This window comes from Furipterus horrens, unplaced genomic scaffold (genome assembly GCF_987537825.1).
Source record: "Furipterus horrens unplaced genomic scaffold, mFurHor1.1.pri manual_scaffold_6, whole genome shotgun sequence".
In the NCBI taxonomy this organism is placed as follows: domain Eukaryota; kingdom Metazoa; phylum Chordata; class Mammalia; order Chiroptera; family Furipteridae; genus Furipterus; species Furipterus horrens.
In genome coordinates this window covers 71817194-71827203 of record NW_028327176.1, presented here as the reverse complement: position 1 = coordinate 71827203, position 10010 = coordinate 71817194, and positions in this window count along the sequence as shown.

The following is a 10010-nucleotide window of genomic DNA, read 5'->3' as shown; positions in this document are numbered from 1 at the left end:
TTCCAATGCTGCGGAAGGAGGCTCCTGGTCTCTCAGCGGAGAGTAATGGCAGGAATCCATCTTGGACCACCGCCCCCACACAAAGCGCCACAGAGCAGTGAAAAAGATCGCCGGTCGCTGGGTGGTGATGAGTGCATGGGGCATCACCCCCTACAGCCCACCCAGGAAACAAAGGTAAACAGAAAACTGACAAAATGAAACAGACCATGATTGAAGTCCTGGTGATGCAGCTCACCAGGCAGTGTAACAGAACCCCTGGGTTGCTCCAATTGAAACAGAACCCACGGGCTCTTTAGTTAGGGGCCCGATTGCCCGCCACCAGAATTATAACTCTCAATACCAGAGTTCAGTGAAAAGGAGAAGAACTGTTTATTTGCACATAGTTCTGCCTCCCCCTCCCAGGCCTGGCCAGTCTTAGGAAAGTCAGAAACACTGTTTCCCTACTTCCTAGGCACAGTTCAGCTTTACCAGTAGCTGCCAATCACTCAGATCTGATTGGGGGGGGGGAGGTCCTTTCTGTGCTGTGGTGCCCTCCAGCTCTCAATGCAGAACCACCTGGATTCTCAGCCTCCTTGTAAACTGCTTTCTTCCTGCAAACTGTGTGGTGAGAGCCTCTTCTTAAAGCAGCCTGGAGAGACTCGCTCCTCCAAGCCACATGGAGGGAGCACCCCAGCTAAAATGTCCGCAGCTGCTTATATATCCCTGACTGTGTCCTCTGACGTAGTGGGTGTTGCAAGCAGTACTGACCATTCACAGAACCCTCTGCAGGCTCTGTAGGCTCCTGTACCATCCCACAGTCCAAGACCTCTCCCATCTTCCTGAGCCTTGGAAGTTTCAAAGCAGATCTTTGCAACAAAGTTTCCAGCCACTAGCCCCGGACATGCAAAGACATCCTGAAAGCTGCTTCGTTTTTCCTATCTCCCAGCCGCAAACTCTGGGGTTTGTTTTTGGACTCCCCTGTTTCTGTAACAGCAGCAGATGAAGGACCTAACTGATGAGCAAATAAGAAATCTTTCTGAGGCTCAGTTCATAGCTATAGTCATAAGGTGACTTACAGAATTAACAAAAGATTTGGAACAAGACGGGGAAGGAATGAAAGCTAGTCACACTGAAATGAACCAAAACACATATGAGACAAGTGGTGAGGAAAAGAAAACCAGAGATCAAATCAACAAATTGGAACACAGAGAAGGAACAAACAGTCAACCAGTGCAGAAAGAGGAAACAAAAAGGAAGGAACACAAGGAGAGGCTCAGAAACCTCTGGGACAGCTATAAGCGAATGAACATTCAGATTATAGGATTGTCAGAGGGTGAAGAAGAAGAACTAGAAATAGAAAAACTATGTGAAAAAATAATGAAGCAGAACTTCCCAAACTTGGGGAAGGAAATAGACTTACAGGTCCAGGAAGCACAGAGAGTTCCAGAAAAACTGGACCCAGGGAGAACCACTCCAAGACACATTATAATCAAATTGTCAAAAATTAAGGATAAAGAGAGAATCTGAAAAGCAGCAAGAGAGAAGAAAAGAATTATGTACATAGGGGTCCCAATTAGACTATCAGCTGATTTCTCAAAGGAGACCCTACAGGCAAGAAGGGACTGGGAAGAAATATTCAAAGTAATGAAAAACAAAAACCTACAGCCACAAATACTCTATCCAGGGAAGCTGTCATTCAGAAATAGAAGGGCAGAGAAAGTGCTTCCAGGACAAAGGAAAACTGAAAAAGTTCATTAGATCCAAACCACAATTATATGAGATGTTAAAGGGACTGGTTTAGAAGAAGGAGGATCAAAATTATGAACATTAAAATGAAAACTGTATCACAACAACCAACAACAGAAGCTAAGGAATCGAAACAAAGGCAAACTAAGTAGGCAATGAGAGTGGAAAAAGAATTATAGGTATGGAGAACATATTGGGGGGAGGTCAGCAGGGAGGGGGAGGGGAGGAAGGGAGGGAAATGGTGCAGGAATTAAAAAACATAGTAGGTGGGAATGGAGTAGACAGGAAGAGGTTGAGAAGAACTATATGCACAACCAATGGACATGGACTAAAAGGGGAGGACAACTGGAGGGAGGGGTGTCACTGGATGGAGGGGAGCAGAGGGAAAAGAAATTGGGACAGCTGTAAGAGTATAATCAATAAAACATATTTTTTAAAAAACTTTCCCTAAAATAGTAAAAGGGAAAAATGAATCAACAGTAGTTGAGCATTTACTGTGTGCCAGGTGCTTGACATTTAGTAGCTCATTTAATTCTTTTAATAATCGCTCCATGCTATAGAGAAGGAAACTTAAATTCACCCAGCTAACAAAGATGACAATGCCACTGAACACTCTTACAATGTGCTAACCTCATGTACTAACTCGCTTATCTTCATGACCCTATGAGGTAGTGTGATCCTGTGATTTATAAAAAATGTAAATTTGGTTTAATCTAGTTTGTGATTCACAGCTCCCACAAAACCTCAGAATTTCCTAAGTGTTGAGAGTGATAATGGTATCTTTTTAATGTTAATGAGACAGTTTTTGGACCCCACCTAAGGATGGGGCTGGTTGTCAGGAGAGCCAACCATGTGATTAAAGGATTGGGACTTTCGGTCCCATCCCCTTGACCTCCAGGGAGGTGAGAGGAGCTGAAGGTTGATTCAATCACCAATGGCCAATGACTTAGTCATTCATGCTTATGTAATGTGATGAAACCTCCTTACAAACTTAAAAGGAAAGGGTTTGAAGAGCTTCTGGGTTGGTGAACATGCAGAGGTGCAGGGAGAGTACGTGTCTGGAATGGGCACGGAATCTCTCTGTGCCTTTTCCCATATCTTGTCCTATGCATTTCTACCCTCTGGCTTTTCCTGAGTTATATCCTTTTATAACAGATGATCTAATAAGTAAAAGATCTCTTTGAGTTCTATGAGTCGTTCTAGCAAATTGAATCTAGGGAGGGGATCCTGGGAACCTCCAATCTGTAGCCAGTTTGGTCATAAGCACAAGTAACAACCTGTACTTGTGCCTGGCATCTAAAGGTGGTATTAGAGCGTGGTCTTGTAGAACTGAGCCCTTAACCTAGGATCCGATGCTATCAATCGGGAGATAGTGAGAGAATTAAGTTGAACTGTAGGACACCCAGCTGGTGTTGGAGCATTGCTTGTTGCTGGTGAGGGGAAACCCTCCACACATTTCCCACACACATTGAAAATGGTCTCAGACTACCAAAGGGAGTATTATCATTATAATCCCATTTTACAGACAAGAAAAACTGAGGCACAGAAATAATTAACTTGCCCAGGGTCACCTATCTTAAATCTGAGATACAAACACAAATAAATCTGATTCCAAAGCCTGTATGTATCTCTTCCATGTCTATGCTGTCTACTAAGAACAAAGCAGAAGGTCCTAGTAGTCCCCTAATCTAACAGAAAGACAAGATGCAAAAGGCACAATGTATGGGATGCTGGACAGCTTAAAAGAAGGGCAGTCCCCAGCTTCAATCAGGGAGTAGGTTCTTCTGGGTGACTTGAGGGACACTGAGATGTCTTCATCAAGCTCTTCTAAACCTTCCTTCCTGAGAATACACACTTAAGAGTACCATTTTCTGCTGAAGATTATTTGTGTTTGGGGGCTTGTCAAAACAGCGCTTAACAGCTGTGTGTATATAGAGATAAATATACACACATATCTATCTATACACTTATATACACATATCTATATGTTTTTATATACATAAAGCTTTTTCTCACATAGCTTTGATAGCAGAGAAGGGAGTTCTCAAAGGCTTTGGGGTTTTGAGAGAATTCTGGTGAACTCTGAGAATCATGGGTCTCACCTGCCTTTTCATTCTGTCCAGGTTGATCTTAAAGGTTTGTGTGTAGAATATATAGGAGGGCAGGACTCTCTGGTTAGATCCATTCACCTCCTTCTCTCCAAGGTCCATCTGATTGGGGAAAGCAGTTATCCTTCATCTGGCTGCCTATACTCTACTTGGCTGATTCAAAGCTGGGAACTATACCCCTGGATCAGGGAGATGAACTTACACATAGACGTCCTGTGCTAAGAAGGATAATAGTCAGCTGTTCCCAACTCTCTGCAGAGCCAATAATCCAGACAAACGATTGGTATTTTCTTCCTGCTCCTTCAACCATCTGGACACTTCCCTTTCACTCCTCCTGCTCCCATAACAGGCCCCTTTGACAAGGCTTTCCATAGCCTAATGACAACTGCATGGAATTTATTTTACTTTTGGGTGGAGGGGTGCATTTTCTGAAATGTGTTTTCTCCACTGGATATTTTTTTATTGGGGTTCAGTGGCCCTAGTGAGAGTGTAAGGAACAAGGAAGGTGGTGACTCTCAAACAGTGGGGAATAATTAACAGGTAAGATCAATTCTGGAATTGAATCATGAATCAGGGGGTCAGTCTCCGAGTCAACAGCAAAACAAAGGGAGCTAGACACAGACCTAGTACCTACTACCTCACATCTATTACCTATTACCCCTAGACAATCGCTCTAAATTGTAACTCCAGAGTATTTCAGTTAATGAAGAAATGGGGAGGGACTACTTTGAATTGGAGATAAAGCCAGTTGGCTCTTGCTGCTTTGGCACGCATGTCCCTGACTGGCTGTGAGCTCTACTCTGCAGACTCATGAATAAACGCCTCGCTTTGCTGCTGAAGTCCTATGTCCCAGTGTTTTATTGTGAGAATTTCTCACAATTTGGGGGCTTGTCTGGGATCTACCACCTGTGTGCAGAAGGGGGTCTGAGCTGAGCAGGGAGACACATCCTATCCGTTTTTGGGTGGCCACTCAACCCAAGAACTGCCTGCCTCACAGTGTCTGGAAACGAACCTGAGACTTTTTGTTGGGACAGCAGGAGAACTGACGCAGGGGAGAAAAATCAGATACCACGGTAACGAGGCAACCTTGTGCATGGGCCAAGGTAAGAAAATTGGGCTTAAGTACTGCCTTGGTGGTCATCCTCAGAGGTTGAGTGAGTGTGTGTGACTGAGACGTATCTCAAGATATGAAGCGAGTGTGGAGTCCCAATCCACGGTTCTGTTCTTCTGTGAGGGAAACGGCCAGAGATGGATTGTGTGCAAGAAACGTTCAATACAGGGGGGTTGAGCACACAGGCAATGGGCAAGAAGCTTCTAATATGGGGGGTTGAGTATACAGGGCGTGGGCAAGAAACTTCTAATATGGGGGAGGGGGGGGAGTTAAGCTCATGGGTCTGTGTTCAAGAAATCCCCGGTAAAGGGGTGTTGTGCACACAGCCAACTTAGCCACAGGAATCGACTCAACTGAGGATGGGAAATAAAAATTCTAAGCCCAGAGAAACTAAAATAAATAAGGCAAAGAAAGACTCTGTAGACATTCTGCTTTATAGTGCATTAGGGAGACTGTTAGAGCATTGGGGAGAGGATCCCCAGACCCAGAATGAGGAAAAACAGAAAAAGATAAAATATTGCTATCTCCTTTGGTCAGGGGAACATTAAGGGGCAATCTGTTTTCTGGCCCCAATATGAGTCTGATGAAATTTGGGTCTGTCAAGCCCTGGTCTTGTATGTGGGCTATCAGGCATCAGTTTCTAAGGAAAGAGGGAATATGCTCTCTGCTAGTTACCACCCAACAGCAGATCCACAGGTCTCTTCCCTGTAAACAAAAAGAAGATAAAGACTGGGACCCTCTGTCCTGTTTCCTACCAAGTTATGACCCTGGCCGGTTGATGCCCAGTTGGGCAGAGGCACTGAGGATAGACAGTACCAATAGATCAAGCCAGGGACACCTAACAGGTGTCCAACCAGTAGCACTGGCAGAAACTTACTCTAGATTAAGAAAGGAATTAGAATAATGTAAGAAAGACCTGAAAAACTTCCCCATTACCTCAAAGCAACCAATGTTTCCCTTTAGGGAGGTCCCCATGGTCCCAGGACAAATTGGATATGTCAGTGCTCCTTTAACAAGCACTGAAGTCAAAAACTCCAAGCGCAATATGAAATGCTTGATAGAGGACCCCTTTGGATTGGAAAAATAGTTAGACCAGTTCCTCAGACCCAGCATACACAAGCTGATGGAATTAATGTCCATTCTAGCCATTCTTTTCATTGGGAAAGAAAGGGGAATGATCAGATGGGATGCTATGAGGATATGGGAAAGGGAACTTTCTCCTGGTCAGGGAGTTGTCCCAGTCAAACAAAAGTAACAGGCCAGAGGATAGGGCTCAGATAAGAGACCTTAGGAGTCTTGTCATCCAGGGAATCAAGTAGTCCATTCCTGGAACACAGAATATATCCAAGGCATTTGAGATACAGCAAGAAAGAAACAAGACTCCATTGGCATTCCTACAGATGCTCAGGGACCAAATGAGAAAGTATTCTAGTCTAGATCCAGAGAACGCTATAGGATAGGGACTCTTAAAAGTCACTTTTGTAACAAAAGCTGGCCAGATATTTGTAAGTGCAGAAGGTGGAATGATAGAACAATTGAGGAACTCCTCAGGGAAACTCAAAAGTATACATTAGAAGAGAGGAGGAAGAGCAGAAGCTTCAGAAAGCTTCATAAAATCTCTGCAAATCTAGGAACTTTAGCTGCCAGAACCTTGAGTTTGAGCATAGTCCTTCACAGTGTGGGAATATTGGAATGAGGAAGATTTTCCTTCACACTGTATATTTTTCTCCCTACCTGATCCCTCCAGAATTTGGCATTCTGAAGAAGTAATGATATAAGATTCCTTTGCATAAAACTAATACGACTAGTTGTTAATAAAGGTTTTTGTCAACCAAGACTTTGACTGGAATGTCATGCCTCAAGGAGGCATCCCTAGGCTCTGGTTGTTACCATAAAGCCCTGAGGAACTGGAATTGACTTTCAAAGTTAAGAAAAGCCTATGAGGAAAAAGCCTGGTACCTTGGTTGGTTGTGCAGTTTGTGGCAATCTTTCTAGGGAAGAATCGAATGTTGCTTTTCTTATAGACGGCTAGGAGGAAACTTAAGGCACAATAGTAAACCTGAAGGGCTTGGAAAAAGCATGGGTTTTACAGGTAAGCCCAGAGGGCAGGTATGTGGCTCAGCTTCTGTGCCCAGAAGGGCAGACTGAAAGTCAACCTGAAGGTCCCTTGTCTGAGTTCCAGCAAAGCAGACTTAAAGACTATATTTAATCAATTATTGCTCTTGTTGTGTTTGTGCAAACAGGCAAAATTAAAACTGGACTTCATGTAGTCCTTTAATGACAATGAGGTTGATCTTAAGGAGAAAAATTGTGATTTGAGGTAAATCACATGCTTATTAGTGGACATTAGACTAGTGCAACTAACTGTTTTCAAAGTTTTTTTCATTTAGAAGTTTAAACTAGGTTTGTAACATCATCAAATATGCTCAATTTACAGGCAAGGAGGACCTATCAAATTGCCACTGTTAAATATCATCCCAGAAAAGGCCCTCCAACTGGATGTCTCCATAGTCTTACAGACTCAGATACTGGTTTGTGGGTTATTGCATAAATTAACCATTTTGCACAAGTTTTCTCACTGCAGGTTTATCTATCTGCCTAATGAGCCCCTGCACCCATTCTGGGCAGGGGACTAAGTCTTACTAAAGACCTAGAAAGAGGATAAGCTCCAGTCAAGCTGGGAAGGTCCTTACCAAGTGCTCCAGATGACTAAGACAGCTGTGCAGATGGCATAAAAGGGGTGGGTAGTTAGAGGGATTGTTTGGCAAATGGAGAGGAATGTTCACAGCAGCTCTCATCTCCCTCATAGTTGTAGCAGGCGTCCTTACTGCTTTAGGCTGCTGTATTATTCTTTGCATCAGAGGTTTAGTTCATAGATTAATTGAGACTGCCCTAACTAAACAGATGCCAGTAACTTATCAACAACAACAAACAAAAAACACCTCCTCCTCCTGGAGGCCAAAGGAAATCCTTGCTATGAGGCAGAGTTGGGAAATCCTCATGAGGTTTGAAAGGACAAATTAGAGGTTTGAGTAGTCAATTTTCCAAAAGACAGAGGAGAATCCTAAGGAACAAGGAAGCTGATGACTCTCAAACCAGTAGGAAATAATTAACAACTAAGACCAATTCTGGAACTGAATCGCAAATCAGAGGGTCAGTCGCTGAGTCAACAGCAAAACAAAGGGAGCTAGAGACAGACCTAGTACCTACTACCTCACATCTATTACCTATTACCCCTAGACAATCGCTCTAGATTGTAACTCCAGAGTATTTCAATTAATGAAGAAATGGGGAGGGACTACTTTGTATTTGGGATAAAACCAATTAGCTCTTGCTGCTTTGGCACACATGTCCCTGGCTGGCTGTGCACTTGACTCTGCAGACTCATGAATAAACACCTTGCTTTGCTGCTGAAGTCCTGTGTCCCAGTGTTTTATTGTGAGCATTTCTCACAAGAGGAAGAAACTCCCACAAGGCAACTAACTGTTAGAGCTTCATTTCTTGTGTGTGTGTTTTTTTCTTCTAACCACAGATGTGTAATATTTTTTTTAAAAAAACTCATGCTACTTACTCAGGTGAAGAGAGTATCCTGGCCAATTCCAGCCCAGGCAGGGAGAGTGGTTCTCCTAAGCCTCTCTCCCACCCTCCACCAGAGGCAACTCTGTTGCAAGAGGAAACCTCAATTTCTTTAGTTAGGATGGGGCAGTCCATGTCTGAGGGGACTCCTGGCAGCAGTTAATGTTTGACTTCTTAATTGTAGGACCAAAAAGGCCAAGAACTTCCAGAGAGGACCAGCATCCACCTGGGGTTGGAAACAGCTGCTGTAAACACTCCCTGGGAACCAGGCAGGTGCAAGGCATGGCCTTAGGTGGGTTGGTGGGGCCAGGACAGAAGGAAGGGCTCCTCTATTCACCCCAATCTACTCCCTGTTTAAAGACAGTTCAAAGTAGCCCTTGGCTTGGTTTCTCACTTCCTGGACTGGGTCACTGCAATGGTCAGGGTAATATGTTAAGCTATTCACAATTTCTTACACTTTAAGAATCACCAAAGCTCAGCTTCCCAGATCATATTTTAAAAGGGAGAAAGGAGAGATCTATCCGCAGGGCAAGACTGGGTGGGACCCCCTTGGGAGCAGAGTTGGACAGAGGGACACTTGTGAGGACACCAAACATAATAAAAGGATGGGACACAGATGGTGTATTAGTTTGTTTGGGCTGCCATACAAGTACCACCGGCCGGGCAGCTTAAATATCAGAAATTCATTTTCTCACAATACTGGAGACCAGAAGTTCAAGATCAAGGTGTTAGCAGGTTTTCTTTTTTGGCCCCTTTCCTTGGTTTACAGATGGTTGTCATTCTGTTTGTGATGTCAATCTCCTAACCTCTTATAAGGACATCAGTCTTGTTGGATTAGGGCCCACTCAGGTAATAACATTACCTGTATAAAGGCTCTGTCTCCAAATATGGTCATATTCTGGGGCACAGAGGTTTAGGACTTCAACATGTGAATTTGAGGGGGTACATAATTCAGCACATAACAGAATACAAGGGGGACAATGTCCAAACACATCCTTCTTCTCCGGCTTGTGGGGAACACTGGGGTCACATGTCCCTGACAGGAATTCCCTGGAATATGAGCTCACCCTTCCCTCCAAGAGGATATCCTAGGGCTGGGGACGTCTTAGGCCTAAGGTGCCCCCTCCTAGGGTGTCCTGTGGAGCAGAGGCAGCAGCCATGGGCTCAGTGACGGGCCCAACCCATGAGCCTGGGTGCCTGGACAGGCTTCAGCTTTGTCTGACCAAGAGACCCAGAAGGGAACAGAGGCCCTTTCCTGCCTCCCAGTTATGAAACATACTGAAGGGAGGATCAAACTCCATGCTAATTTAATAGTTATTAATAATTGATAACACCCATTACTCAAGGATTATTTACACAGTGCTTGGAGGCTTGAGGATTCATGATAATAAAATTTTAGCATTATGATAAAACTGGATTAAGGGCTTTTCTATATATAAAATATTAACTTTTTAAGTTACAAATTAATAAACAAAGATATCCCCTATAGG